The following is a 23,839-nucleotide window of genomic DNA, read 5'->3' on the forward strand; positions in this document are numbered from 1 at the left end:
TGGGTATATGCCCAGAAGAGGTATTGCTGGATCCTCCGGTAGTACTATGTCCAATTTTCTGAGGAACCGCCAGACTGATTTCCAGAGTGGTTGTACCAGGTTGCAATCCCACCAGCAATGGAGGATACAGAGGTTTTCTTATTGTGTGCACAGGAGACAATGCCAGGTACAAAAGGCATCTTCTGCATACTTAATGGCAGATGGTGCAATCATGTGTCCATTCACATGTCAGCCCTTCCAAGCAGGTTTTCACCAATTTCCTACTAGTTCTAGGCCAGTGTGTTTCTACCCTAGAGGCAGAAGGCTATGCCCTGATTTGGCTGGTTAGCTAGGAGTAGGAAACATTCAGAAACTATGAGATGTGGGTGCAAACTGTCACCTTGGGTTGGTTTCAGGGTCAATCAGAAGGAATAGGGATGTGAGGCATGGTGTCCAGTCTGCAGCTTCAGTCAGCTGCTTCTATAGCTGCTCCAAATAAGGAGAGAGGGTCAGAGAGGGGGGGAAGAGGGGCAAGGGAGTGGGAGGGAGGTCAAGAAAGGGGGAAGGGAGAGAGGGAAAGAGAAACAGAGACAGACAGGCAGAGACAGAAAGAGAGACTGACGGACGGACTGAGAGATTCCAGTAGCCAAAGTCAAAGAATACATGCTTCACTTGGCAGGCTCTCCAGTGCCAGTGTGCAGCCTTCCTGGCTGGCTGAGCTGGTTTCTAGGAGGACAAGCCCAGCCAGGAAGGTTTTCTTGCAGAGATCCTTCTAGCAAGGGAAAAAGGGAAAGCAGTGTGCTCCAAGGATTCTTTTAAAAAACAAAACAAAAAGAAAAAACCAACATCAACAAAAAACCAATAATCTTTGTCTAGGCCACCAGTCACTTCTTCCTCAGAATTTGCAACCCTTTTCAAGGTGTCTCTAGATATTGGCACCTGCCCCACACAAGAATGCTTGCACTGATGCAGCTCAGCCCCTCTCCCAGGGTTCTCACCAGGCTGCTACAGCCACAGTGCCCATCTGCAGCATCTGTGCTGACATGAAGATTCCTCCCGCCCTTCTCCAAAGTTATTCATTGCTGCTAGATACTGATTTACCAAGTATTCCTTTTGGAAGGCATGATGGGGCAGAGTCTGAGAGCCGCGGTCAAGAATTAGTGTTTGTTTTTCAACAGCAGGACTTTTTAGACTCTTAGGAATTATGGTACATGTTGTGAGTTCACACTGTGAGTCTTCCCAAGAGGGTTCAGGGTACACATTTTCTGTAGCTGTTTGGCATGGATCCTTAAAGCATTTTGTGTGACCAGTGATCAATGGAACACAGTTCAGAAACACTGTTCCACAGAGCCCCCAAGAACAAACCTATAGATCTCTCAGCTGTGCTGAGTCTGCTATCCTTCATCTGTGGCCTTCTCTTGGCCCTCTTCTCATTCTGGCTCCCTCTTGTCTGTCTGGATTGCCAGCCACTGTTTTCTCCTCAGTTCATGAGGGCCTGTGGACTCTGACCACCTAACTCTATGTTCCCACGGAACCTGAAGTGGATTCTCAGTGTACACCTAATGAGAGACTGAGGAGTGCAATCCTGAGGATTGTGCCATACACATGCAGGAAGGTCTAAGACTTCTGCAAGCATTACATTTAGTCCTGAATCCTTACAACAGGCCATGGCCTAGGCCACAGCACCTCTATTTTTGCATTCATGATCCCATAACCAGTAAAATCCAGGATTTGAACCCACAGAATCTGATACCAGAGCTTAAATTACTATCAGTTGTTTTCTATGGCCTAAACTACGTCCCCATCTCTTAATAAATTCACAGATTTCATTTGATTCCAGCAAGTGATGACATCATGCTTTAGATCTCGTACAATGAATTAGGTTTAACTTGGTAGAATACTGGACAATTTCCTTGAAAAAAATGTTTTATTTGCCAAGTAGACACCTAGATAAAATGAACCCTGAGCTTGACAGAATGTGTGCATACGTATTTGATAGCAAATCTATCCATAAACCTCACAGTTCACACATTAGAACCACTAGCTCTACTAGCTGTTAACAAACGCCCATTATACTCGATTGATCCATTCTCTTTTGTGGACTAAATAAATTTTGCTTACTATCACCCTGAGAAAAGCATGTCTTCCTGACTGTACAGAGAACTGAGACCCCCCACCTCAGAAGAACAAGGCCAAGCTTGTGCTGGAGGCTTGATTTCTTTATAGCTATGTTGCTGGCTCTGCTGTATATACCAGAGTTACCTTTACCCCTTGTGAGGCAGGGTTGGGAATGTTAATCAAGGGCTGTCTCAGGTCATCCAAAAAAAATAGAACTGGAAACAATTTAGAGACTGCCTCTGGAGATTTTGTTTAGCCTCTTTGCCAAGCTCGGTCCATTCCCAAATTCATTCCACCTAAGCCCGTTGCCAGTAGGAAACTTGGGGTACAGGTGGGGACCCAGGGACTCACTTGGGGTAACCAAGCTCAGGCTTCTGCTTTCCTTCCTGCCTCTGAAATCACAGGGTCACAGGGAATGATGAATCAGTTCCACGTAGCCTTACCCCCTCCTTCCCAGACCCATTCTTTATATCCCTCTGCCATAGCTTCTAGGTGAGGTACTCCTTGGAATCCACTAAAGTCTGCAGGGGCTCAGAAGACAAGAGAATGGGGCATGGCCTTGAGTTCAGTTCTTCCTTCCTCCAAAGTCCCTGATGGTTCCTGGGGTCTTCTGGGGCCATAGTTTCTGTTCAGTCCCCAATACCACATGTAGTGTGTATAGTGGTGCACACCTGTTACCCAATACCACATGTAGTGTGTATAGTGGTGCACACCTGTTACCCAATACCACATGTAGTGTGTATAGTGGTGCACACCTGTGACCCAGGGATTCATGAAGTGGAGGTGAGGGGAATCAGAAGCTTATAGTTAGAATTAGCTACGTAGCTAGTTCAAAAGCATAGGAGACTCTTTTCCACGGCAACACATATTTAAAAACATATGCACTTGTATTTACGTTCATATTATGTATATGAGGCAGTGCATGCGCATGCCTGGTGTGTAGAGATAAGAACATTGGTTCAGAACTCTCCCTCCCAAGGCAGACATCATGGCAGAAGGGCTAACGAAGCAGAACTTCGGATTTGGGTAGGAGATAGACTTGTAGCATGCACTTGGGTGTTTGCTCTTAGGTTATATAGTCATGGGCTGCTTCACCATATAAACACATTCTGAAAAGAAATTGTTAGAGCAGCTCATCATTGTATAAGCATCACAGAATGTACGTACTCAGTGGGGTGGCTATAACCTCACCAGGCAAAAACAAAACAACAACAACAACAACCACAACAAAAACAAAACCCTCCCAGGGCCACCACGCCCCGCCCCGGTGGCTTCTTGATGACCAAACACTGCTGGGTTCACACAGCTGTACTCACCAGGTGCTAAGCTCCCCCTCCCCTGGGAAGGACAAGGCAGGGAAAGAGGGGCAGTGGGGGGAACTTTTACTTTTCACTCTGTAGACATCTGTGTTATTGCATTGTTAAACAGGAAAGCATTCATGTTCTTATTTATAGTTGTTAATTGACGGCTTGAGCAGCTAACATCTTTTGAATCCTTAGTTGGCTTGGAATGGAGCTCTGAGTTTGATCTCCTTTGTCTTACAGTATTCCAAATCACAGAGGGATCCGGGGCCCAACGCTGGGCGATGGCCTAACTTCCCATCTAACTGGCATGTGCTCGCCTGCTGCCTGCTGTACACTGGGCACAGGAGTGAGGCCTGGGAGGGGTGAGGCTTTGCCGCCTTGGTGTGAATGGAGCCCAGTCAAGATGGAAAACAGGAAGTGAAAACCAAGGAAACTAATGACTAGGGAGAATCAGCTGAGTCACTTCCCCAGACAAACGTCCCTAAAAGTTGGGTGGCACTAAAAAGACAGTCAGGGGGTGCTGTCTAGAATACCCGTAAACCTTTTCAGTTGGCTCTGCACAGCAAAATGCACCACCTCACAGGGCAGCTCAGTCCAGACAACTTCAATTATAGCCAGATGAATCCTCAGGCAGGAGGATGCTGTGAAAGATCACCCCACTGTGTCCCCAGACGGGAGAAGAAAGTGAGTGTCCTTATGGGTAAAACCCAGTCATGGAAGAAATTATGTTACTAGATCAAAGCAGCCTCCCCAGCCCCATCTCCAAGTCAGCAAGAGAGAACCACATGCCGAAGTCCAGGCCACACCAACAGTGCCATGAGTCAGAGTGTGGAAAATCATATTCATGCTGCTCCTCTTATAAAGGAAACAACTGCCCACCCGCCTCTCCAGCTGTAAACTGTGCCCATCTGGTAGGGACACAGTTGAAGAAACGTCCCTTCTCCCCCAGTGGCCTCTGGAAATGGCGTGAGGACAAGTGAGAACGGGCTGGGAGGGGTTGGTGCAAGGTGTCCTTTTCTCCCCTCGGTCATCCCAGAAGGTGTCCCCTTGTGGTCACCCAGTCAGGCAGAGAGCCTTGTACAAGGTCAAAGGCCTCCAGGGCTGTGGAACAAAAGTCTGGGCAGGCTCCATACAACTTTAAATGTGAGAACCGTCCTGAAGCTGGCCCTGGGGTTAGAGCTCTGACAATGAACGCCAGCCTGAAGCAACTGCTGCCATGGCTGGGAGGACCTGAGGGAAGACAACAGGCATCTGACAGCAGCCGTCTCCAGGAGGCAGTTCACAGGAGAAAGGTCAGCTTCGAGCCAGTGCGCTGTAACAGTACAAAACTCACAGAGGGTCAGAGCCTTGACAGTTCTTAAAAGCTGTTGATATCCATTGATATACGACGAGCCTAAATAATTTTAGTTAAATGAAACTCTTATCAAAATTACAACAAACTGAGTTTGAGAATAAATCAAACACTGGAACGTAGACTCGTGAGGCCAGCTTTAACACCGCCTTCAGTTTCCATTTACTTGGGTGCTGCAGAAAAGCTGACTGTTGAAGAACTGTGGGTGCCGTTCTTCTGCTTCTTAGCTCTGGTGGTGTGCGGACCCATTGGTGGCCTTTGGCTACAGTGAGGGGCAGTCCCAGAGGCTCAGGGGCCTTAGTGACTCTTGCAGATGGCTCCATTCCACAAGGGCCCTCTGGCCTCATTCCCATCCCTTTCAAGGATTGAAATGCAGGAGACATCTCATTCCACTCTACCTCGCCTACAGGTCATGAGATCACTGGAAACTGGAGCGAAGAGTCGTGTGTGTGTGTGTGTGTGTGTGTGTGTGTGTGTGTGTGTGTGTGTGTATGTGTGTGGAAGAGAGAGAGAGAGAGAGAGAGAGAGAGAGAGAGAGAGAGAGAGAGAGAGGAGTGTCATTGGCCTTTGGGGAGAAACTGCCCAATGCTAAAGACCAGGATGATTGAAACACGCCTGACAGAGCCTGTGATTTGCATGAACTGCATGTCAGGTGACTGGAAGTTCCTGTTAAAGGAATCTAAGCTCTTTTTTTTTTTTAAATGTGTGTGTGTGTGTGTGTGTGTGTGTGTGTGTGTATGATACACACATATAGTATGTCCACAAGGCCTAAAATTCAAAATTATTTGTAAAGATAAATATGAAACACATCCCCTTGCCCTTGTTCCTACTCCTCTAACAAATGGTAATATTTAGTAATTTGTTGTCAAGGTGATTTTTCTTGCTTTCTTTTTTTAATGGCAGGACTTTCCTATGCAGCCCTGGCTGACCTGGGATCCTGCATGATGGATGAGGCCAGCTTCCGAATGGTGGTGTTTCCCCTGCCTCCTGCCTAGCAATGAGACTTCTTAATAATATTAAAATAGGCATCGTGATTTAGCTGGAACCACTCAGCTCTCTGGAAGAGTGCACTGAGCCCAGACCTTGCTTGGGGATCCTCAGAGTGCACAGGAGGGAGCAACCAGGCTTCTCCTGGTACAGGCTACCACAGTCTGGATTCCCTGGAGCTGAGCCCACGGAAATGGATCTGAAGCCACAGGCCCTGCTGAGCTGCTCTTCCTGTGGCATCTTTGGTCTAATAATAATCCCAGGGAACCCATATCAGTGTTTCCTAGAAACACATGGCAGACTGTAATCTGTCCCACATTGAACCACAGACAAACTTCTGCATACTTGGGATTACATGCATCCTCTCAGCTGGGATGCTATTCTAAACCACAAGCACAGCTCGTCATGTTTGTGGTCAGCAGGACCCCTCAAGATATCTGTTGATTTCCTTGGCTCCCTCTACTGTGGTTGAAGGGGTGGGTAGGAGAGTGGGAGGCAAAGGCCTTCCATCAGAGCCTCTCCCAGCCCCCACAGGCTCAGAGTATAGGCCAAAGATCAGAGAGCACAGTGCAGCCTGGGCAAAAGGCTGACTGAGTCACCTCATTGCTTCAGCTGTACAGGGTGCCAGAGACAGCTCGCCCTCCTCATGCCACTCTCCACTCTCGGCCAGGTCTCTGCTCATCGCTCTCTGCATTGTTTCCCAGTGAGTCACCACCCACAGAGCTGGCTGGCGCGTTTCCAACTCCTGCACTCCACCCAGGGCCCCTCCCAAACTCCCCTAACGATTCCCATTCTCTGTGGGGCCCTGAAGTGACACTGTAGACCCTAGTGTCTGGGAACCATGGTTGTTTGTATATTCCCTGAGGCCACAGCATATCCTGACCAGAGCAGTGGTGAAAAGCAGAACCCTCAACCACCAGCCTTTCAGGCCACCTGTCTAGTTTGAATTTTGGACATGAAGACAAGGAGTGCTTGTAGGGCCCCCTGCCAGGACAGGGTGTTATGGCTAACCCAAGCTACCGTGAATGCACTTTCATGCTCTGTTCGAGCAGAATTCATTTTTCTTCAGAGAAGTGAAGATTACTGGGAAGCCTGTGAGAGAAAACTGACGAGAAAGGACCCACTGTGAGGCGGGCAGGCTACGGGCAACACCTGTGTTCTGGAGACAGACTTCTGGAGATAAACATGTGACTTAACAGGCATTAAACTTGAAAATGTTCATTTCCAGAGCTAATATACAGCAATGGCTTCCAAGAAGACGTTGTCTAACTTACTGAACTGATGTTCATATCTAGTAAGCACTTCTATTCCCCAAAGGGTTACTTCCTCCTGTCGATGGAGTAGAGCCATACTGGCTAATTCAGGTGTCACACACAGGTAGGGAGAGGTGGTTAGATCTCCTTTGTAAATCTGTCCTGGGAATCGGCTACACTCTTTCTAAAACCCTGTGATTTTGAGGTCACACTGACAAAATATTCCTTTGTATTCTTGCTGCTGTCTGGAACCTGCTTTCATCTCATGGATTAAAGAGAGCTCAGGTTTCTGTGTTTTAATAAATGTGACCTAGATAGTGATAAACAGCCCATACTGCATTTGTGATCTAAAGATGCCTTTGAAATTCTGATTAGCGCACGGCAGGAACTTGAACCGCTCACACTTGACTCCAGGTGTTGGAGACAATTTTTCTTGTCCTCCACTACCCTGTTTCCCAACACAAACTACCTGGGTCCTTCTTCCCACCCACCCCACACAGCAAACTTGAATAAACTAATGTCTTTCCCGCAAACTCCATTATTCGTCTTTCCAAGGTCGGTGTGTTCCTGTGGGAAGATCCTCCGGCTCCCAGAGCTCTGTCTGCTTCTAGGTGCAGCTTTCTTTATCCTTCCTCCTGCCGTGCTCGACTCCTCTCCACCCCTAATCCTCCCCGCTCCCAGTCCTCCCCGCTCCCAGTCCTCCCCGCTCCCAGTCCTCCGTCTACAGCAAAAATCAACCTTACAGTTCCCTCTCGGAGGACGAGGGTGTGGTTCAGTGGCAGAGTGCTTGCCTGTTGACTGTAATGTTTCATTCCTGGCACAGGAATGAAACAAACACCATCCGTGTGCAGTAGCCACACTCCCCAAATGTCCGGAGGGACGCGGCACACACTGTAGCCTCTGCCTTCACTGAACTGGGCCTTGTCAGATCTCCACCTTGTCAGACTGTCCACCGTCTGACCCAATGTCATGTTTCTGGCTTCATCTTTTTCATTCCCCTGGTCCCTTGCACAGTGTCTGTGTGTGTCTATCATGGCAATCCTCCTGCCTCACCGACTCATCCGTAGAGGCAGCTCAAGGTGTAGCTTCCCTCTCCCTAAAGCATCTCAGCCGCACCCAGAACATACGCCTTCTGGGCCTCATCCTGTCTTCCTAGGACCCAAACATGCTGAGGGCACCCTCCCTAGGAGCCCCCACCACTGGAGGCCCTTGCTGGACAGTAGCTGCAGGTAAGGCTGTGACTTCCCTCCCTAGAGAGCAGCCCTCACAGTTGGCTCCATTCTCCCTGGTGGTGGCAAGAGGGTCAAGCAAGGGTTTTAAGCTGGGAGCTATAACTTTTTTTTTTTTAACCTTATTTTTAATGATGATTCTTAAACACTTTAACCTCTCTCGTAGCCCATCACCCACCAGACGTAGTGGAAAAGAAAGGATACAGAGGAAGTGGACCTGCTTAGAAAGGTTCCTTGGAGCAACTCCCATTTAGAAACCGGCAGTTCGGTTCACAGGTTAACAGGCAGTGGCAGTTCGACCTGCACGCAAACACCTCATGGATACACCAGCAGTCTAGTTCCATAGAGTCAGGTTAGCAACAGTGGTGACGTGACCCAGCAGCAGCAGCCAGGCCTCGGCCTCAGCAGGAGTCAGCAGGAGGGACCAGGAGGGACACCGGGAGACATCCTCAGCTGTGCCTCTCTGAGGGAAGTGAAGCTCAGCGAAGATGTGAGACCCACAGTCGTCACACAGCCAGCTGTACCAGCAAACCAAGCTGTCTCCAGTCACTCTGTGGAGTCCTCTTTGTACCCTCCAAACAGCTCATGTCCTCCATGGGTCTTACCTCAGCACGTGTATCCAATTGGTCCTTTGAAGCAGCAAGAAGCTGCAGTACACACCAACAGAAGTTTTGGGGCGCCTTTCTCTCTACCGAATCCCAGCAAATGCAGCTCAACTACACAATGTAAGGTGGGCCAACACATGCGTGTTGTTAGCAAAGAGTCCTTCATCGTGTGTCCTTTCACGTGCTTGCTTTAGCAGAGCATCCTCTCTCCTGTGTCTGCTTCAGTGAAATGTTCCTTCATAAGTCTGCCTTAGCCTTTCACATCTGTGTCCATTTTAATGAAACGCTCCTTCACACGTTTGCTCCAGCAAAACACCACCTAACTGACTTTCCAAAGAACCCTTAACTTCTCACTTCAGGGAGTCAGTCCGGGGACATCTGAGGCTCTAGTAAGGCAGACTTAGGCTGGGTTGTATTCAAGTCAGCAGGCTTGCTGGCCAGAGTCAGCCTGTGCCCTGACTGGCTCTGTCCACTGCCCTCCCTTGTGGAATAGCTTCCAGCCTTCTTTCTACCACCCTCCTCCCACAGCTTTGCATTTAGAGAGGGGACCTCTAGCATGGTTTCCCATTGGCTGCCCCACTCTGAAGTGGATAAGGAGAGAACTCAGTGAGGAATCTGGCTAGCCTAGCCTTTTGCTGCTATAGTACCAGGGCAGGGTCACCGGCTTCTCTCTAGCCCAAATTTCCTGGTGCACATCTATGCCCCTCTAGATAAGCACTGTAGCTAGTGCCTGACCTCAAGGGTCCTAGCATTCTGGAGAGGTCTTGTCTACACACAGGATGAAGGCAATCATCTTTACACCATCAGTAGCACTCACTAGGTAGAGCCATGCCAGATCCCACTGCTAAGTACTTCCCAGAACTTCCCTTGAGGCACGGTCTGCTCTAGGGATGTTTACAGTGGAGAGTGATGCTCAGAGGTTTAGACTTGCTTGAGTTTATGTGGCAGGTTGGGCTGGGGAGCATTCCAAGGACACTTCAAAGGTGGTGACCCTAGCACACCTGAGGAGATGCACAGCAACGAGCAGCTGGATGGCGCGAAGAGCCAGTGGGAGAGTAACTAAGGAAGGGGAAATCCTGTGCACGCGACCCTGGCGGTGGCTGCAGCAACAGCGCTTGGTGCGCAGAGCTACAGCCATGGCAGTCGCGGTCGAGGGCGCCCGCAGGAAAGAGCGTATCCTCTGTCTGTTTGACGTGGATGGGACCCTCACGCCAGCTCACCAGAAAATTGACCCTGAGGTATCGGCCTTCCTGCAGAAGCTGCGGAGCAGGGTACAGATCGGTGTGGGGGGTGGATCTGACTACTCTAAGATCGCCGAGCAGCTGGGAGAGGGGGACAAAGTCATTGAGTAGTTTGATTATGTGTTTGCTGAGAACGGGTCAGTGCAGTACAAACACGGACGGCTACTCTCCAAACAGACGATCCAGAACCACCTGGGGGAGGAGCTCCTGCAGGACTTGATCAACTTCTGCCTTAGCTACATGGCCCTGCTCAGGCTGCCCAAGAAGCGTGGGCCCTTCATTGAGTTCCGGAATGGCATGCTGAACGTCTCGCCCTTTGGCCATTGGCCGCAGCTGCACCCTGAAGGAGCCCATCGAGTTTTCGGAACTGGACAAGAAGGAGAAGATCCGGGAGAAGTTCGTGGAAGCCTTGAAGATGGAGTTCGCTGGCAAGAGGCTGCGGTTCTCCCGAGGAGGCATGATAAGCTTCGATGTCTTCCCCGAGGGCTGGGATAAGCGCTACTGTCTGCACAGCCTGGATGAAGACAGCTTCGACATCATCCACTTCTTTGGAAATGAGACCAGTCCTGGTGGGAATGACTTTGAGATCTATGCGGAACCCCAGACTGTCGGCCACAGCGTGGTCTCTCCCCTCAGGACACTGTACAGCGATGCCGAGAGCTTTTCTTCCCAGAGACTGCCCACGAGGCGTGACTGGGCCCACAGCTGAGCACTGGGACCTTCAAAGAGCTCTGACCAGGCCTGAAGATAGAACCACTGGGTGCCATGGTTCCTATCCCTCTGGCCCAATGCGTAGCATCTTGTGGGGGCACTGCAGGGTCACCCAGACAGGACCAACATCTGTGTGGGAACTGTCCCCAGCCAGGTGGCTCCTGACGAGACACATACCTGCACTCTACCCTGATGGCCCTGGCCTCTGATGCTGCTGGCTTTGGGGACAGAATAGGTTTCACCACAGGGTGGCATGGGAGTTGTGCTATGGAGCCTGCTGGCCACAGACTGACAAGGGGCAGACTGGCAGGGAAGGGGCATTACTCAAAGGACTCTCACAGATATTAAAGTTCCCAAGACAAAAAAAAAAAAAAAAAGAAGGTGATGCTTGCTAGCTTGCTCATCGTGGCTTGCTCAGCCTGTGTTCTTACAGAATCCAGGACCATCAGCCCAGGGATGGCACCACTCACTGTGGACTGGGCCCTTCCCCATCCATCACTGAGAAAATGCCCTACAGGCTTTTCCAGTAATTTACTTATTGATTCACTTTACATCCAGATCGCTGTCCCCCCAACTGTAATCCAACCTATGGAAGCATTTCCTCCCTCCCTCCCTCCCTCCCACCCTCCCTCCCTCTTTCCCTTCCTTCCTTCCTTCCTTCCTTCCTTCCTTCCTTCCTTCCTTCCTTCCTTCCTTCCTTCCTTTGTTTTTTGACATTTATGCTTTCATTTAATAACTTATTTTATATATTTTCTTTATATATTTAAACTCATTTTTTCTTTCATATATTAAATTATATACTGACCAGCGTCCCCCTCCCAGTCCCTTCCCATTTCCCCTCCCGTCCCATCCACTCTTCCTCCATTCCTTCAGAAAAGGGCAGAAAAGACTCCACCATCAGTGTCTGCTCACACCATACCACAGCAAGGGTGGACTGGAGCCGCTGAGAAGCAGAGGGGCTGAGCTTCTGAAGGATGGGCCAGGGCATAATGGAGGGGACATTCAGGACACTTAAAAGCAAGGGAGTCCTCCGTGACTGCTGAGCCCTCAGATCACACAGCTGGAACCGTCATTAAATGCAAGCCCTTTGTTCCTTCAATAAAAACTCTGCTCTTGTGAACTTCCAGCGAAAGGGAAGGTAGTGGGTGGTAATTCCATGAGGTGACTGGCAGGGGAACATGCTCTCCAGACTTTCAAGATATAACACATGGACGAAAACACCCACAAGAAGGACTCTTTCCACAGGGACTCACTCCACTGACCCCTTACATGTGTGCATGTCTTCACACATGCATGCATGCATGCTCTCATGCTCACTCCTCCATGTGTTGGCCTGCGGCCAGGCCAGGCAGCTAGAGAACTTGTCTTTGGAGCTTGTGCGTTTTCCTGCTTGAGCAAGTCCTGGCTAGTAGCCGGACAAGCAGAACCATCAGCCCAGGGCATCGGAGAAGTAGAGGGTGGGGGTTAGTAAAGGGAAGCACTGGGGCCCTGAGAGCTGCCTGGCTGCCACTCCCAGACTGCCAAGCATTAGGACTCTCCCAGAAAGTGTGACAGGTGCATAGGGAATGCCGGGCCCTTCCCTCACATGTCTTGAACAGCACTTCCACGTTTAGGTAAAGGAGTCTCCCCCATACATCAGGATGCTACCTCTGCCTTCTTCCTCATTCCCAAAGCTGTGGCAATGTCCCCTTCCCACGTGGCACCAGATGTGATCCCCACCAGGGCTTGTGCTCTCCTTGTGAGTGTCTAGCCACTGACAACCAGAACAACTGACTCTAGGGTTGGAATCAGAAGGAAAGACAACATTGTCTTCTTAGGCTATATTGTCTCCATTCGAGAAAAGCAGCAGGAGCTGGAGAGACGGCTCAGTGGTTAAGAGCCTTTGTCGCTCTTGCAGAGGTCCTGCGTTCAGTTCCCAGCACCCACGCAGTGGTTTACAATCATCAATAACTCCAGTTCCAGGAGATCCAATCCCCTCTTCTGGCCTCTGTGGGCACCAAGCACACCGATAATAAGGCATATTCATATATGCAGGCAAAACACTCAGACACCTAGAATAAAATAAATATCTAAAAGAGGATTAAGAAAAGCTGCGACTTCAGATAGTCTCAGTAAAACTCTGGTCAAGCCGACAGCTGTACAGCTTGTGCACTGCACAGTTCTGGCCTCGCAGAGGAGAGAGGTGGAAGGTGGGGTTCACCTCTTCACCGAGCTGTGTTCTCTGCTGTGGAACTGCACCCATTCATGTGCACAGCGCCAGCATCTTACTCTAGAGGCTGGCTATACGGAGGCTTTTTTTTCTTTCACACAACTCTGATGGCCTTGGTCTCACACTCGCAAGAGCTCCTTCCAAGGCAGCTCACCTCCTCTGTCTCAGGACAGCCTGACCTGAGACCCATGGAGAAGGCTCTCGCGGTGGACAGACAGCAGACTCGGTCACTCTGTGTAGAGCCCTCAGCCTGAGAACATTCCTTGCCTCCCTGCTTCCTTTCCTGCCCTACCAGGCCATCTCTCATGGCACTGTCTCCTGGGGACAGTGATAGAGGTTTGTCACTTGACGAGATCCTTTAGCCTCACCCCGCTCTTAGGAATGGCAGGTGGCGCTCCAGCCCCGCTCCTCATTTCTCCAGGCCGGTTCCAGGCTACACATACATCTCCTTGCTCACATCCTTGGGTCTTCTCAGCTCTGCTTGGAATTCAATGTCCCAGCAAGGGCTGTGCCCTGTGCAGAGAGGTCCTGAGCAAGGAGTGTAGTAGACCTGTGAGGCCCCAACTCTGCCTGGGATAAAGAACTGCTTTCTATCACAGACACTGCATTTAGTTTCCTATTCTTTCCACTGGGGGTGTCCAAGGAGCAGGGGCTGCAAACCTCTGCAGAGCTTAATAGTGTCCATCCCTGCCATACACCAGTCATGTTCAGAGAGCATTGGGGATGGTCAGCAATGAGGATGGCATCATTGTGTCTCAGATGGGAAGACACTGCAGATGTTTACACTGAGTCAGAACAAAGATGAAGCTTTCATGGTCACGTTGCAGAAGGAGGGTGGGGGCTCCTCACCTGGTAGTGGCTATATTGTCCCGTAGCAGGGTCACCTGCCATGCCGGATAAAGATCTAGTTCTCCCCAACACTAGTTAGGAGCAAAGTCAGTGAAGCAGCAGCTGATTTCTCTCTGAGCCTGTCACTCCCCATTCTCTGCTCCCGGGCTTCATTTTCAATAGCCCCTTGACTCAAGAGAGCATTTCTTATGAAGAAGTCAAGCACTGTGTTACCTTAGCCACACCTCCAGAGGCTCTCCTCGCCGACCGATGCACAGCTCAAGGGTCCTCTGCCTGCAGCTTCTCCTGGGCTGGCACAGCCAAGGGCAGAGGAGCCCAGCAGGAACTGTATGCTGCGTGGTGGCCAGAGCAGAAAAGGTGGCACTGTGACCCAGAGCTCCAGTTGTCCCCAGATGAAAACTGGATGCTGTATGTGACTCTCTCAGCAATGGGCCTTAAATGTCAAGGCTGAAACTGGGTACTGACAGGGGTAAGTGAGGTGCATTGTGGGTTTTAAGTGCTATGCCCATGACAGTTATGTTTCAGTCGATCTAATTACTATGTGAATAGATCTGCAGTTGGACAGTATGTGCATAGCATCCATCTCCCGACATCTTTATCATTTCCTCCTCCTTTGGGCCTTTATCAGCTGTTGTTTGAATGTCTCCTGATCTTTCTGAGTTGGCTCTGGTTTTCCTACTACCCTATCAAAGGCTTCAAATTATTGGCCCTTACAACCACATCCCTGTTCCTGCAACCTAGCCCGGCTCTAGCTCCTGATCTGGATAGACTCAAGAAATATAAATCATCTTTGGGAAAGGTATCCTTTTCAAATGAGCGAATGAGTACCTGCTGCCTCCAGAATCAGAGCCAAGCTGCTGTTGCTAAAGACAGGAGAGATAAGAGAACAGCATTGTGTGCTAAACTCTGTATAGTGCTTGCATGGTAACACATTTAGTCCTAAAAAATATTGTATGAAATAAATCGTCATTGTGCTTCTTATGAGGCAACGGAGGCCTCAGTCACATGGTCTGTCATTTGCCTTGCAGGGTTACAGCTAGTTTCTGAAACTCCACACACAGGCAGCTGAAGCTAGCTGCCAGTGGTTTCGCCCCGAAATGGAAAGGTGGGGTCAGGGAGAGATTGTGGCAGCTGAGTCTGGAAAATGACCATTTTTGAAAGATGCCAGTTTTCAGCTTCTGGAGGTAGGTACTTGTTCTCATTCTGGGAAGGGCTCTGCTTGGCTGTAGGACATCAGCCCTAGAGCGGGCTTCCTGGTGCCGTGTCAGCTTTGAAGAGCCCAAGGGGATGACGTCACGATGTACCAAGGGATTAAGCCAAGGGAAGCCACTTTTGGAGACTAAAGAGCAAGCTTGGCACGGAGAGATGCTAAAGCCCCCTTAAGTGTTCAGGGCTCTGGGCTTTGTATAGGATCTTTATTTAATACATTAAGATGTATTGCAGATTTCTTGAGTGCATTGATGAATATTTAGAATTAAGGAAAGAAAAGAGGCAATGCTCCACCAGTGTCCCTTAATAACCCCTGTATGGACCAAAAAGTGACACCATACTGTTGCTTCTACCACTCTCTGTGCCACCACACTCTCTACAGCCCCAGTCAGATCTGGGCAGGGCGGCGCTTCCCTCTGCAGCTCCCTGGTCGCTGTTTCTTTCCTGGCGGCCAGCCCAGCCGTGTTACTCGGGGACTGCTACCCATCAGCCCCTCGGAGTGTTCTGAACATCACTGAAAGTGAGTTGCCATTTGTTTTCTTGTGGGAATTTTACGGCAAAACAGAGAAAACATGGTTTTGAAGTGTTTTACTCCTATTGTTTTATGTGCATAGATTTTTTTTTTTTTTTATAGTACAGAACAGAGTTTATTCAGGGCATGGGGAGGGGAGTTAAGAGAGTGGTAGAGGCAGAGAACGAGAGAGGAGAGAAATAGAGGGTGACCATGAGCACGTGGAGAGAGGGGGAGAGAGAATGGGGAGCAAGGAGGCAAGAGGCAAGGGTGAGAAGCAGGAATAAGAGTGTGCATAGGGGCTGGTGAGATGGCTCAGTGGGTAAGAGCACCTGACTGCTCTTCTGAAGGTCCAGAGTTCAAATCCCAGCAACCACATGGTGGCTCACAACCATCTGTAACAAGATCTGACTCCCTCTTCTGGAGTGTCTGAAGACAGCTACAGTGTACTTACATATAATAAATAAATAAATCTAAAAAAAAAAAAAAAGAGTGTGCATAGATGTTTTGCTTGTATACTACGTGCATGTCTGGTACCAGCAGAAGCTAGAAGGGGACACTGAATTCCATGGATCTGGAGTTACAGATAGCTGTGAGCCATCATGTGGCTGCTGAGAATTGAACCTGGATCCTCTCGAAGAGCAACAAGTGCTCTTAATCCCTCACTGCCTTTCTAGCCCTGAAAATATCCTTAATTTCCCCCGCAATGTTATGTGTCTGAGTGTTTTGCCTTCATGTATGTTTGTGTACTACATGCATACCTGGTCCTCATGGAGGCCAGAAGAGGGCATTGGATTCCCTGGATCTGCAGTTACAGATGGTTGTGAGCTGCCAAGCAGGTACTGGGAACTGAACCTTGGCCCTGTACAAGAGCAGTAATTGCTCTTAACTGTTGAGCCATATCTCTAACCCACCTTGCCCCCCTAAAGTCTTTTGATTTTTGTCTTTTCTTTTAGTTTTGCCCAGTCTATAATCATGGTATTCCTAAAACATGGTCAGGGGCTGGTGGTGGTTTATTGTTGGTGGGGGGGCGGTATTTTGTTCTGTTTTGAGACATGTAGCCCAAGCTGGCTTCAAACTCACTGTGTAACTGAGGATGACCCCGAATTCTTGATTCTGCCTCTGGCTCCCAAGCGCTGGGATTCCATGCTTGTCATACTCAGCTGACATCATGTGACATCATCACATTCTAGCTGAGCATGGGCTGTGTGATATCTCTCCATTTGTCCTGTCCCCTTGCTTTCCAAACATTCCCACCACCCAGGACTCTAAGAGAGGGCCCAAAGGAAGATTCAGAAAAATAGATCCTATTCATGCATCAGAACTCCTTATCCCAAAAGGCTTGAGAATAACCTGGGAGACCATGACATTGGCACTGACCTCTAAAATCTTCAAAGAGATAAGCAAGGCCACTCCCAGGAAACAATACAACAAACTAGACCCTGTCAAAAACGTGAGGGGATTTCCTTGACTGTCATGTTGTTGGGAAGCACATAGGTCACAGGGTACCCACTACCACTGGGGCTAGGCACTGGAAGGACACCCTGTACCAGTGAGAATCCAGTCAACACCATGGATTCCCAAAGCTTTGACCTTGTGCTTAGTCTAATATGAGAAACTCTCCAAATAAACATCTCTTCATCTTTCCAGTGACATAATCTCCAGAGATCCTTGAAAACAACACTGTACCAGGCAATGCTGACGAGAGAGCGATCTGCTGACCAAACCTTCCTAACAGGAAGCCAAGCCTTTTCACAGGTCCCAGGAACCACTCCAAGGTACAAGAAAGAAGGGCATCCCAAAGCCTCCATGCCTGGACCTGAGAATGATTGATTCATTCTCTCTCTCTCTCTCTCTCTCTCTCTCTCTCTCTCTCTCTCTCTCTCTCTCTGCCTCTCCCTCCCTGCCTATAATACACACTTCTGGGAAGAGACAGGAGAAAGAAGTCTTTGACAGCTTGGACAATACGGACAACAGGCGGGGGGCACCTGGAAAGATGAGCAAAATCACAGTGGTGGTTACAGAACATCTTGTGAGTCCATGTGTTGCCTTTTTGGGGACTTCCAGAAAGGAGTGGAAGATGCTTTAGAGAAAACGGAAGCAATGGGAGAGATGCTGAAGTGCAGCAAATCACCTTCCCTTTGAGAGATCTGTGAGCTTGTACTGGGTTTGCGGCTTCTACAAATTTACTTAAGTGACATTAAAAGACTTTTTTTTTTTTTTTTTTTTTTTTTATCTCCAGATAGATTTATACAAGAACTGAGACCGACCAACATTTCAAGCCTAATGAAGCAGGCGTGTCAGGACAAACACCTAGGATCAACAACGATTTCTTCACTCTATCTTTTAAAACTTCTTGGAGGTCAAATCTGCAAGAACACATGTGGGCAGTCTGGAACATTTGGGGAGCAGTTCCACAGCTGTGTGACCACTGTTCACAGCAGGACAGATTATCCTCATCGCCCTACAAAGTCTCTCCTCCCCCTCGAGACACACCGAGACACACCGGGCCCAGGCAGCTGCTGTTCTGACATTGCAGTGTTTAGAACCTCATATGAATGAACCCTTTGGCAGCTGGCTCTTTGTACTGATGATGCGTTTTAGACCCACCAGGGGCGCATTGTGGTAGCTCGTGTTCGCACTGAGTTTACCCTTTGAATATTCCTCCCTATGGGTGAATGTGGTTTATCTGTTTTCTCACTGGTGGGCTTTAGGCTGCTTCCATTTTCTTTCATTTTAAATTGATCTTAAGGTACCTGGGAGCCATGTTGTTGCCATGGCGGGAACCTCCCCCCCCCCCCCCCCAGCACTTCTCTCTGTTTTATTAACATCTTGAGATTTCTATGAGGTAGAAATACAGAGTATTCCAACAGCTGGGCTCTCCCTCCTTGCTGGAAAGAGGTGACTGGCTTTTTAAGGGGTGGGATCCTTATTTGGTGTGGCATCCCTGGTCGGGAGGGGCAGCTAAAATAAGCCAGAGTCCAGGAAACAAAGCTGGCACAGCCACCCGATGGCTGACAGCCAAATCCACCTTTCCAGATATGCCACCTCAGCAGGCTCTGGTGAGTAACTCCACTCCTGGAACAATGGCTGTCTGTGTGTAAAAGGCCAGAATATGAACTGGGCTCTCACTGCCTGCCATGTTCACAAGTGATGAGTCAACTGGAGTTGAGTGGGGACCTCAGCAGATTAGGTCAGACACATGAAAACCAAACAAAACCAAACAGCCAGAGTGTCTCCAACTGACCTGGTAAGTGGAGAGTATGACAGAGCTCCCATAGGACAAAGGTGAGGGGGACTGTCATCAACTGGTCCAGTGTGAAGAACAGGACACAATAGGAAATATAGCCACTTGGCATTAGATTCCCAAAGCGAGTCCTCCAGACCCTCTCTCTTCCTTCTGACTCCTCCCCCACTTTCTGTACCATAAGACTGGGTTCACAACCCAGTCGTCTGGAGGGACACAGTAACTGCCCACTGCCACAGTCCCACTCTCCTTCTTGTGATATCATCCAGTTTCACAGGAAGTTTTGTGCCTTCTACTTTGGGCTGCCTGCAAACTGAGTGTCAAGCAAACATGTCAGGCATAGGTGACTTTGAATTCTGGGCAATCTATCCTGATTGGCCCTTTCCCTCACCTAATGATATTCTGTCTTTGTGTTTCACTAATGCACTGTGATCCACATCTAATCCTTTATGGAATGAGGTGGGGTAAGAACAAATAGATAAGTCATTAAGCTGACCTCAGAGTGAAATTCAAACAACCCAGGAGTCTTCTGTACTCCCTCCCACCCAGCAGGCGGTGGAGACAATGGTCTCTTCTTCCTGCAGAGGGCAGAAAGCAAGAGTGCAGAGCTGCCCTGGGGGGGGATTCTCCAGCCTTCTCATGATTCCTTCAAATGTTCATTCACTCATTGTAAGCTTATAGTTTTCAAAGCCTACTTTAGTCAGGGTTCTTAAATGCTTCAACCTCCTTTCTAGTCCACCTCCCACCAGGGAAGGCGGACCTGCTTAGAAATTGTCTTGGGGCGATTCCAATCTTTATTGTAAGGATATCAGCAGTTCAGTTCACAGGGATCCGCAGCAGTAGCTTGATCCACTTGCAAATACCAGCAATGGCAGTTTGGTCCAGTAGAAACCACAAGGCTCTGACAATTGGCCCAAAGTCTGAGGAAGTGGCAAGGGGCTGCTGGAATATCACAAGAAGTTTTTTGGTACATTTCTCTCTACAAAGTCATGACAAACAATAATTAACAAAGAAGGCAAAGCGAACCGATGCCACACAGCATCATCCACTGCCTGTTGGGTTATACTTGTACCCTATCCAAACATGTGTCCTCTCAAGTATCTACTCCAGCAACATGTCACATGCCCTTTTTCCAGGCAGCTTCTCAGCAAAACATCCTCTCACGTGTCTGGTTCAGCAAAATATACTCTCATAAGAAAAACATCACACAACACAAAAGAAACTCAAAATTTCCACTTCAATTCATTCATTCATTCATTCATTCATTCAGACTCAACAAGCATACACTGAGCACATGCTATCTGTTAGAAGCTGGGTGACCTAGGCAAGGGCCATCCTCTCAATGAATTGACACCATAGAGGTGGTGGTAGGGGTAGAATGAAGAACAGCAACCACACAAGCCATATGATTTCAGATAAAGCAAACAAATGGGTTGAGAATGACTCACATTATCTATAAGTTCAAAGCCAGATCCAGGCCCAGCAGGGCCACACAGTAAGAATCTGTTTCAAAATAGCAAAAGAGGACAAGGAAGATGAGGAGGAAAAGGGGAAGAGAGAAGGAAAACAAAAAATAAGTAAACATAGTTGGTGAAATCTCTAGGAGGTCATATTTGAACAAAAGTCTGAATACAGGGAAGAGATGACCGAAAGAAGAGATTTGCAAAGGCCCTGTGGTAGGAATATGCTTGATATGTTCTGAATATGGTTAAGAAGGCTCCAGAACTTGGCTGGAACACAACAGATGACAGAGGAGTCTGGAGGAAGATCGGGGAATAAGAAGCCCAGATCATATAGGGATGCATATTCCACGGGAAAGAGTAGGAAGTTATGAATACAATGGGAAGCTGATGACATCTTACAGCTCATTGTGGAGAAAGAGATCCCTGACCCTGTGGAATAAGAAGTCATCCAGCCACAGCTATAGTGAGGGTCAAAGATGGTAGCCTGAATTATGATGCTGGTGAAGGACACCTAGGACAACCCACTTTCAGTAAGGAAATTAACTAATTAAACTACTATTATATAGGGGAAATCTGTCTTAGGATCAGTGAAATATAAACATCAGGAAATAGAAGCTCAAAGCTTTACCCTCAATCAAGCATGTGAAGAAATGAAGGACAACTCTATAGCTTGGTCTGAGCACTGACTGAAATGAAGAGACCAAGGGAGGTGCAGCTCTGGGGACAAGCAGGAAGCACACTGGGAGTGAGAGGTGTATATTCCCAGCATGCTGTGTTTCGGGCTGACCATCAGACACCTAGGCAGCTCAGCCTACTAGAGTTGGATATAAGATCCTGGAGCTCAGTAAGGAAAGGGCTGGGTATATAATTTGGGGTACTTTGCACTGAGATGGCTGGTTGCCATGAAACAGGATGTCAACTTTCTTCTTCTCTCTTCTGGAACTCCAGGGTTAGGTTCACTTTTCCAGAGGAGGTATAGAAGCGTCTATTTACCCCAGACAGGGCAGCATCCAGAGCAAGGAAACAGTGCCACCCATGTCCAGCTCAGTGGACAAGTGAGTTAGCAGGGTTTGCTTCCTGAAGCACAGTGAGAGGTTCCTACAGGGAAACAGGTGAGGGGTTCCTACAGGGAAACAGGTGAGGGGTTCCAACAGAGAATGGGTTAGAAGTTCTCACTGGAGCATGGGGGAGAAGGACAGGATTCCTATATTAGCACAGGTGAGAAGTGTCCTGATTAATTTTTATTATCAACTTGACACAGCCTGTAAGAGGGAAACTTAGTTGAAAATTTTGCCAGATCAGACTGGTCTGTCACCATTCCCACCACCAACTCCATGTTACCCCCATTACTCTTAGCCATAAAGCATCCATGATAATTCTCCTAGTCAGTGTCTACTCAATGCCTACCTTGTGTCAGATATTATTCTTTTTACTGCCTGTGTACTTGCTCAGATAAAACTCATAGCAGCTCTTGGGGGGGGGAAGGACTATTATTAACACAACCACCCCATTTGTGGTTAATGAAACCAAGGCATAGAGTAAGCGAACAATCGGCTTAAGGTTCACTACTTTACAGGTGACAGAGGCAGGCCCAGCGGTCCTTACCCTGGGGTCCTCATCCTTAACCTCTTCCTGAAGTGCAGCCCAATGTCAAGACCAGGGTTGATGAGTTCAAGGACCAGTAGGAGGTTTTAGGGAGGAGCACCTTTCTTCTCCCATCTTGCTGGTCAGGATGTAGACACTTGTAGGCAACTATCTTAGAAGCAGATGAGGGCAATACATAAAATCTATCAAATAAAAACAAAGTGAAAGGAGAAGGAAGAGGAGGAAGAAATACTCGTTGGGTCTCCAAAATGGTGCAGCCCCATTATTGGTTTTGCTCTGCTAAGGGGAGAGTAAGATCAGCCTCTGCTTGGTTGGCGCTGCTGTTAATTTTACTTTGAATAACTGAATTACAAGCACCGAATCAGCATCTATAATGACACAGTGGGCAAAGCAAGGCTGTTAGCCCCCTGACAGCATCTCAGAAAAGCTGTCTCCAGCTTTGGAATGCCAACGGCCCCATTCCACCTCTTTGAGGTTGAGCTTTCTGAAGATGGCTATGCCGAGCCACCAAAACCAGACACTCGGGCTGGAGGTGGGGAGGGGCCTGTCTCCATGACAACAAGGTGGTGATGTCTTTATTTATGTGGAATAATAAGTGCTTCTGTCATTTTTATGAGCATAAATGTGAAAATGGTCAAACCCAACAAGCCTTGCTAAGCAAAGAGCTGACACTCCAGGCAGATGTCTGATCTCACAAGGCTGGGTGTGCACATGCTCAGAGAAGGTAAGCTCTGAGCAGGGACCGGACGGATGATCTAATCTGATTGGAGCCAGGAGAGAGAAGAAACCAAGGAGGCCAAACCCAGTCCTCAGACATGACCGTTGGCGATCTAAACCACTTCTCAAATCATTTTAAATTAAAAAATACATTTAATAGTGTAGGAATTTTAAGTGTGTATAATTAATCCCAAACAGAACTGTGGGCAGGGTCTGTTTGGTTTTCTTGTTTTCTAGTTGGTGTTTTTTCACAGCAGTGGAGATGGAACACAGGCCTCCCCATACTCGAAGGTGTTGTGCCACACAGCTACATCTCAGCTAGAGCATGCTTTTGCACTGTAAAATATGGAACACACACATACATACACACACACACACACACACACACACACACACACTCTCTCTCTCTCTCTCTCACTTGTGCATGCACGTACACACACATGCACACATACATGCAGCACACATGCATTCCCACACACATGGTTTTTAGCTTCTGGTTTGTGTGCTCATAGTCACCTGGCTTATCCACTAACTTATTTGACTTTTTAAAAAATTTGTAATTCATTCTATTTCTATGTATCTGTTGGGAAAAGTCATTTAATCTCATGAAGCCTCAGTTTCCTCACTCCTCCGCAGGAGTAATAATACCTAGGAGAACTGCTGTAAGCACCAGGTAAAGAGGGGGGATGCTCAGCACTGAGCCTGCCACAGAGTCAGGGAAGCCACCACGCTCCTTCTCATAAAGAATTGGACACAGTTCCACCAGAGCCCTAAGGCTCCTAAGATTTCAACATACCCTCTACATCTGTGAATTCCTAACAGTGAAAGTTCTCAAAACGCTCTCTCTCTCTATGCTTATTGAGGGTTTCCTGTCCGTCTCTATTAAACCAGAAAACCTGCCTTAAAATGAAGACTTGGATATTCTAATTAATTGTAACGTAGACATTAGATGAAATACAAGGCAGCAATAAAAGTAAGTTCTGAGCTGGGTCCATTGCTCAGTTGGCAGAGTGCTTGCCTAGCATGTGTATAGCTCAGTGGTAGACTATGAACCCAGCATGCTTTGTGACCTTGTGTCTAAATCCAAGTACCAAAAAAAATAACAAAAGCAATTAGTTCCTGTGACAGTGTTAACTGTCAGTGTGACACAACCTAGAAGCACCCAGGGAAAGTGTCTTTTTTTGAGCCTTCAGTGATTTTATTATTATTATTATTATTATTATTATTATTATTATTATTATTATTATTATT

General features: G+C 48.2%; 1 long non-coding RNA gene and 1 pseudogene across 1 annotated transcript in view; one reads left to right on the top strand and one right to left on the bottom strand.

The window, feature by feature from the left end:
- Nucleotides 1-23,839, bottom strand: part of LOC115065207 — a 54,006-nt gene that overhangs the window by 5,342 nt on the left and 24,825 nt on the right. The window lies entirely within an intron of this gene.
- On the top strand, nt 9,963-10,825 carry LOC110330961 (annotated as a pseudogene).

This window comes from Mus pahari, chromosome 13 (assembly GCF_900095145.1).
Source record: "Mus pahari chromosome 13, PAHARI_EIJ_v1.1, whole genome shotgun sequence".
NCBI classification, from domain to species: Eukaryota; Metazoa; Chordata; class Mammalia; order Rodentia; family Muridae; genus Mus; species Mus pahari.